Below are 8,373 nucleotides of genomic sequence, written 5' to 3'. Positions count from 1 at the left end.
ACAGCAAACTTAGCACTTAGAGCAATTAGGCAACTTTCCGTTTTTGTTATTTCGAGCTGCGACTCAATTAGGTTTAGCCATCTTAGGGTTTTTAGAACTAGGAATCTCGCCGACAGCTCTCGAGCCTAGGCTTATACCTTTTTGTAAACGCTCATACGCAAATTCGGAATAAGACTTCTCTTTGCTCTCTTTTTACGATTTTTTATACTTTATCGTTGTTATCTCGTGTTCTGATTGCTTGGCGTGTGGTATTAGCAGATATTCGGGACCTCTGGAAAATTAGAGTTTTCCTAGTTTCCTAATTTAAACGGAAATTGACAGTGCGAATTTCGGTTCCCACAATACAGCCTATAGTCTACCAGACAGCAAGATACAATCACAGACAGTAATATCCAGTGTACCAAGAGTTCAGTATCAATATATCAATTTGAAACGAGCTAAAGCTGTCTACAAGTTACACAAAGAGCTAAATGCACGAAAGTTACCACATGTTTGAATCTTCATTTCCTGAGTTTCTTGCTCTTTTATTAGCATCCTCATCATCATAATCAAAGTACTCCTCAATGTCTCCTACATCAAGTAATCAAAGAAATCATTCAAACAATGAGTTAACCAACAACAATACTAATTCTTAGAACATTTAATTCAAGACGAGAAGTTTACCTTCAAACTCAACAAACCCGCGTAGCCAGTTTCGCGTACAGATCAATGCTTGGACATTTTTAGGGAGGAGACGATTTCTAAAAGGACTCAAAACCCGACCTCCCACACTAAACGCAGACTCAGACGCAACAGTAGTTATAGGGATGCTAAGAATATCATGGGCAAGCAAAGCTAAGTCACCATATCTGTGTTGCTTATCTTTCCAGTACTCTAACACCTCCATATCCGAGAAAGCCGAAATATCAACCTTAGTATCAGCCAAATACATGTCCAAATTTGTCCTTTCATTGTTTGAACCAAACTGGATACACCTTTCAAGCTCAAGCAGATCCTATATTCAAACAAAATCAAAGATAAAGAAGCAATTAGCAAATTATTAAGAGGTCAAAATAAACAAGAACTTTATGTCAGATACTTACATCATCAAAATCATCTTCAAGAGGAGACTCTGGAAGGAGTTCTTGTGGAGTTTTTCTTGGAATTCTGGAAGAATTTTCTGATGACTTTGAACTGTACTCTTTATAAAGCAACTCCAAGCTCTTCCTCACGACTTCAACCTTCTTCTCAGAAGTTCTAGGATCCAGCTTATGATAAACTTCCTTAAGCATCTGTAGCTTAATCCTTGGGGTCTAGTACTGCTGCCATAGCTAAAATAAGACTGTACTCGTCCTAGTATTTAGCAAACTTACTTTGCATATCCACAGCCATTAATCTTATCTCATTATCCTTACACATTGCATACCACCTCAACAACAACCCGATCTTCCATACTAGCATGAAATAAACACTGGCTGTGGGGTAGGACTTTAGAGAAGCATGTTGTGATTGTACTAAATGAGTTTAAGAAGTCTTGAATCTTCTCACCATGATCCCACTCTTCTTCAGAAGGCAAACATTTGTAGTTTCTATCATACAAATGCAGATTATCAAAGGCTTTACGAAACTTGAGAGCTCTCACCAACATCTCGTAAGTGGAGTTCCACCATGTGTCCACATCCAAAGACAAACCAACACTGCTTTCAATACCAGCGCTCTCAACACACGTAGCAAAAGAATCCTTCCTTGAATAAGAAGCTTTCACATACTTAACGCTCTCCTTAATGTTCACCAAAAGACTAGAACCTAACTCTAACCCTTTCTTGACAATCAGATTCAAAATGTGGGCGCATCACCTTACATGGAGGAACTTTCCATCGCACAACAATCCATTCCCACTCTGCAGACGATGAGTAAGGATCTTTTGCATGTTATCATTAGCAGAAGCATTATCTAAGGTGAGGGAAAACACTCTTCGCTCTAACCCCCACTCCTTTAGAATATCAAAAATCTTCTTGGCTATTGCTTCACCGGTATGTGGGGGTTTGACATCACAAAATGCCAAGATGTGACTGTGTAGCTTCCATTTCTCATCAATATAATGAGCAGTGAGGCAGATATAACCCCTCACTTGGCTACAACTCGGCCACAAGTCAGAAGTGAAAGACACTCGACCTTGGTAACTTGCAAACACTTCTTTCAACTTCGGCTTTTCTATTTCATATCTTTTATACACCTCCCTACTTGTGGTTTGTCTACATATAGGCTCACATTCTGGATTAAGATATTTATCTCTCTCCCTAACCTTTTCGTATTCTACATAGTGAAAAGGAAGGTCATGATAAACTATAATCTCTGAAACCATTTCCTTATCAACTTTGGGATCATATTCAACAACTTCGATTTCAGGTTTTTCTGGACAAGAGCGTGAATGGCGATTCATTGTTGAAGTTCCATGAGTCCTATCTATAACTAACTTAATACCACAGTAGTGACACTTAGCCCTTTCTTTACCATCAGACTCTACGCCTACCGATGTAAAGTGTAGCCAACACTTGGAAGTTTTTTTACGTTCCTGTCTAGGCCGTTTAGCTCTTGGAGCTCGTGGAGCTCGTGAAGATCGTGAAGCTCGTGGAGATCATGGAGATCGTGGATATCGTGGAGCTAGTGGAGATCGTGGAGATAGTGGAGCTCGTGGAGATCGTGAAGCTCATGGAGTGTGTGTGTGTGTGTCTCTTTGGAATTTGAGTATGTGTTGACTGAGCAGGTTCATTGACACTAATGTCATTTTCCTCTTTTTGGGAGTCTTTATCTTCATTATACTCCAAGTCCATCAATTTGTTTTCTGCCTCAAGAGCTGCCATTCTTTGTACTGTTTGTCAGTCCATGCGGCAGCCTGCAACAAAAAATAAAAATCTATTATTACTTTGGGATTCTTTGAAGCAAATATGATTGAACACATGGAAAAACACAAGTTAACCACTAAGAGAACACAAGCTAGGCACATGCAAGACAATTACACCACGGAGAGTTGAGTTGTAAGATCAGACAGTGACACAAACGAAAAGAACAAATATTATTCAACTACAAATTTGACATTCATCATCTTAGACTATGAAGAACTAATATAACCAAACGGTACAAATTCAAGACCATATCCACAAACCTTTAAGCATACAAATTTCACCTAGAGATTTCGACAAACCCACAAACCCACATACCCTAGAGATCGATTTCAGCAAACCCACAAACACTAGCGATCGATTTCGACAAACCTACAAACCTACATACCTAGAGATCGATTTCAACAAACCCAGAAAGTTCTTCAATCGTCACATAAAGGACCTAGAAGAACGTATCTAGGATCAAGCTCAGGAGTCAGGATCAACTCGTTTCTCTCGATTGGAAGGTCTAGCAAGAGAGATTGTGTTTCTCCATTTTGAATCGAAACAACAAAAAGATGGAGAAGAATGAAAACGACGTCGTTTCAGTGAATTTTGTTTTCATAAAAAAAAAGTAACGAGCTTAGGGTTAGCCCGAGTCTTATTTTAGCCGGCCCTATTTTAATCCATACAAAAAGTAACGGGTTTAGGGTTAAACAAATTAGATGCGGGCTGGGCTAACCCTATTGACAAAAGCCCATATTAACAAACCTAGTTATGGACAATGTTGAAGTTTCGCCCAATTCTAAAACAGAGAGAGCAGGAGCAATTCAGATGGTGTGTAGTCTAGTTTCTCATAACTTACGGGCATGTCTTTGACTACATCATCTCTTCTAAGAATGCTTATCTTATTTTTTCAGATGGAACTCTCAAAAGATGCAATTGAAGAGTCTGAAACCGGAGGATCAGATAGCGATGCTTGGGAGTTGGTTTATTCTCGTCTCTTGACATGTTTGTGAAGCTTTCTTTTATCATTAGCACCTATTGAAAAAGATGGTTTTAAATTAAACAATGATCCTTTCTTTTTAGCAAGAAGAGTTTCATATATTCACATGATTTATCTGTCTTAGAACAAAAAAAAAACGTATGTAATAGAGAAAATAACAGACAAATAAGCTTATGTTGATATATGAAGCTAAGATTGCTTCAACAATGTGTAGATCGAAAAATAAGCTTATGTTGATGTGTTTGGCTTTGACATTGAATATGACATGATCTCGCTTTATCTCTTAGCTCTTGAAATGCCCTCATTGTCTCTGCATCAAAACCTCCTGCGAACTGAACAAAAACAATAACAGAGTTGTAAAGAGTTTGGACAAACAACAAATGTTGTAAGTTTGTAACGGAAGATGATCAAAGTCTTTTGCTTTACCTGATGGACACGGAATGCGAATCTAACACCTTGAACGATAAGCTCTTCCTCTTCGGGGCCACCGCCTCCAATGGCTTCAAGCTCTGCCGACACTCTCTTCATATATTTCATTGCTAGTTTCACAGATGCCAATTTAATCTGAAAATCGCACACAGCTATAGAGTTAATACTTAAATACAAACTTCCATATCTTACCACTATGCAATGTTCCAATTTGCATAACTAAGATATTCAATTTGAATACACTACACGTAACATTAAGACTCAAAAAAGAATCTGATACCATTACACTAATATTCATATTGTTTTTCTTGTGTGCATTTATTTGTATTATCAAAATTGATGAATCCCAAGGAAAAAACAAAGGAAGCAGACAAGAAGAAAATATTGAAACTCACAGGCGTGCACATAGGAAAACTCCAGATACACTAAAGTAACCACTAAATTCAAGTTTACTTTGTTCAAGATTTGTAATAGAGTCAAGACAGTATCAAACCAATCTTAGATTATTTTGTGGTGCCAGTGCCAGTGCCAGCAACAATTGACTTTTAGATGGGGACCATAAGAATTGTTGTTCTTCTTTATTCATCACAACTCCAGTCAAATTGTAATAAATAGCTAGAGACGGCAAGTAAAATAATGACCAGAGTTCGGTTCAGTTCGGCAAGCTTTAAAGAAATTGGTTATCAGTTTGATAGTCGATTAGTTTGATTTAAAAAAAAAACAAAACAAAAACCGAATTAACCAAATCTAACCATAACCAAAAACTGTTAAATACGGTAGAATTTTTCAAAACCAAAATAACCTAGTACCGAACTGATTTTTTATTTTTATTTTAATTTGGAGAGATTTTTGGACGTATAAACCCAAGTATGGAACCGAATAAACCAAAACTGCAGGCCTAATATATACTATCGATTTGTGTAACCAGTGCATTAAGCAAAACCAAGATTTTGTTTTGTTAATTTAATTAATTTAACAGGAACTGTAGAAGAAGGATCTTGATATTTGCTGACCTGACTAGTAATGCCGGTTTCGAGCATCCAATCAACCGGAATCTGGAAAGCCTTGAACTTTGTGGCAGCTGATTCCTTCATCCTCGACAGAGTATAAACACCATGCTCTAACCTTCAAAACCCACAAAGATATCTGATTACTTCTCCTGCATTTGAATACATAAAAAAAAAAGAAAAAGATTGAATTTTTATCTAACTTTTCGAACAAAGCTTGCATTTTCTTGAGAGCAGAGCCTGAGGGTTGACGAGGATCTTCGCGGAAACGAGAAGCTTCCGATATGAGTTTCTTCAGATCGAAATAACAAAACGCTGCTTCACGCAACGCGTCTGCTTTTTGCTCCGGCCACTCGAAGTGTTTCAGCACTGCTCTCTCGTCGACCAGGTAAGAGAGTTCGTCGTCGAGCCATTTCACGAAAGGCACCACGTCTTCTATATCTGAAAACGCTGCGTTTCGACTTCCTGATCAAGAATCTTATGAAGTCTCCTTGCGTTTCTACGTCGGTTTTTATCTGCAATGTTCGGTTCAAAGTTAATGACAAACCGGTTACTAAGCTAAACCGAAGTTATTGAGCTGACCGGGTAAAAGAATCTTACCGCTAGTAGATAAACCGAACGGTTTTCGATTTCTCCGATCATGTCTCTGGCGTTGGAGCTAGCGAGTACTGCCTCTGCGGCGGCGTTGCCTCCTCCGCCGGTGGAATCTCTTCTCGAGTTTATGGAGTCTCTTCGCATCAAAGAGTGGTAGAACTCGACAACTTCCGGTACTCTTCTTACTTTGGCCGACGCTATGTTTAAACTCTTCGGCGGGGGAGGTGGAGGAGGCGGAGGTGGGGCTTTGGAAACGGACGGAGGAGGTGGTGGTGGACGAAAAAGTGGTGGGGGAGGCGGAGGAGGAGGTGGTGGACACGTTCTCTGCGGCGGCGGATCTGGGATATTCTCCGTGGCATCGTGTGAGCCGTTGGATGAAGAAGACCGTCTAGGCGGTGGTTTTGGGACTCTGGGAACCCTAGATCTAACGGTTGACTCGGTGAGTTCATCCGAGTTAGTTATAGAATGATTCTCGATCTCTTCTTTCCGGTAAATGTCACCGGGAGAACCGGTTTTATTTCTGTCTTGGTTCGGAACCGGGTCGGGTACGTTCCTCATGGACTCGACCCGTTTCAAACTCCGGATCAGACTGGATCTCGCCGACGCATCCATTAAACCCTGAAACCTCTGAGAGACGGAGAGCGCGTGGTCGTCACTCGACGAAACAAGTTTCCGAAGCTCCGCCTCCATCTCCTTCTCTCTCCTCTCGCTCTCTCTCCGCAGCTCCTCGCTCCTTTCGAATTCTCTCCGTAACCTCTCGTTCTCCGCCGTTAACCTCGCCGTCTCTTTCCTCGAACGCTCGATTTCGCCGTCCTTCTCCGCGATCCGCGACTCGAGGGACGGGATGACGGAGACGGATTCTCTTAGTAGCTTCAGCTCGAGAACCTCCGTCTTTAACTTAGCTTCTCTCTCGCGAAGCTCCGAGATGACTGCGTTTTGGTCAGAACGAGAAGAAGCATTGTGTACTTGAGCGGAAGCGCGTGGGAAGTAGCGAGCGAAACCGGGTTTCTGATTAGAAACGGGAGACGGTTTACCGGCAGAACCGGAAGACGGTTTAAGTAGGTGAGGAGGCGGAGGGGGAAGGAAGGGGAGAGGAGTAGCCATGTCCTTTGGTTTGGTTGAAGGAGATTTGTGAAACCCCATTGTCACACGGACCTTACCAGCCGCCATTGATGATGATGAAAGAAGAAGTGAGTTTCAAAATTGTCTTGAGAAGAAAGGAGGGGTTTGCATGGAAATTAAAAGCATGTCGTTGTCCGTGCAGTTCTAGAGAGAGAGTGTGTTTGTGTGCGAGATTGATAGTGATGATGACTGATAATTCAAAGTTTGGGCCTTTGGATCAAAAACAAAATTTTATCTTGGTTTTGTAATGTTTTTAATAAATCAATAAATTAGTTTTTACCTTTATTTCGACCGTTGGAAGAACTATGCTTTATTTTTTGAAGCACTGTTACACGTATATCGAGGAACGTTTTTCTGTTCATCTTTGATTCAAAATTTTAAAATAACTCAAGGAGAACTGTCTTATTTTTTTTTTTGAACACCTCGTACTGAATTATACAGAAGCTTCATCTACCAAACTAGGTAATGGGGGTTGAGTTGCAGAGATACAATGCTGATTTAGCTAAGCTATCAGCAGCTGAGTTCTGAGCTCGCGGAATAAACACGAAAACAACATAAGCAAAGTTAAATGATAACGTCTCGATGTCCCGAATGATTCTATAGATATCTGCCGGGTGTAACCTCGAGGAAATGGCACGTAGAAGAAAAGGAGAACTGTCTTTAAGTCTTTTTTGTAAGGTGCTCTTGGCTTGCCTTTGTCTTAAGCAAAGCAAAGACCCGCTATTTGATCCGTATTCGCCTCGTTTTTTCAAGTACTCGTCTTTGCCAAGTAAAGTATTAAGTCATTGAGTTTTGCTACTTGCAAATGCAAGGCAAGTAACAAGTATCACAAAAAAAGTTACGATTCGTCTTGATATTATTCGTTACTTGTTTTACGACTAAAAAATGATAACTAAACCATAAAAACTAAAGCCCTAAACAAATATTTCTTTGTTGTAAGAAGTAAACAATACTTTCTTATTGAATTTCATCTTCTTTTTTATATTAGGTGTAAATATTTTATTTAAAATAACTCTCATATTTTTACCAAGTCGAGTAAATAAAACAAACTTTCATAACATTCTTTCGTAAAATATTATCTACCAAGTAATTTTTTAGAAACTTGGAAATATATCCAAGTAATTAATAAATACTTATAAGTAGCAAGTAATCGAACAAGACAAGTAACTTGCAAGTAACATATTTTTGGACAAGTACTCGAAATAACAAGTATTCGTTTCTGACAAGTCAAGTACAAGTCAAAAATTTCATTACTCATTCAAAGTAAACCAAGTGTCAGGTATACGTAAAAAAAAACCAATACCCGCCTTGCGCGCACCCCTGCTTTGTCTTATGACATTTTTCAATTTTCATC

At 39.6% G+C, this 8,373-nt stretch overlaps 1 long non-coding RNA gene and 1 pseudogene across 1 annotated transcript; both read right to left on the bottom strand.

Annotated features, from left to right (window-relative positions):
• Positions 1-407: 407 nt before the first annotated feature.
• LOC125583775 lies at positions 408-3,172 on the bottom strand. Its single transcript, XR_007320849.1, has 2 exons — positions 664-3,172; positions 408-570 (listed from the first exon to the last, which is right to left on the bottom strand). It is a non-coding gene; the product is annotated as an uncharacterized LOC125583775 (long non-coding RNA).
• Positions 3,173-3,924: 752 nt separating this feature from the next.
• Positions 3,925-7,247, bottom strand: LOC125583774 (annotated as a pseudogene).
• Positions 7,248-8,373: the final 1,126 nt, after the last annotated feature.

This window comes from Brassica napus, chromosome C3, assembly GCF_020379485.1.
Source record: "Brassica napus cultivar Da-Ae chromosome C3, Da-Ae, whole genome shotgun sequence".
Lineage (NCBI taxonomy): Eukaryota > Viridiplantae > Streptophyta > Magnoliopsida > Brassicales > Brassicaceae > Brassica > Brassica napus.
Note: the sequence above shows the minus strand (reverse complement) of the source record. Positions and strands in the feature narration are given on the sequence as shown.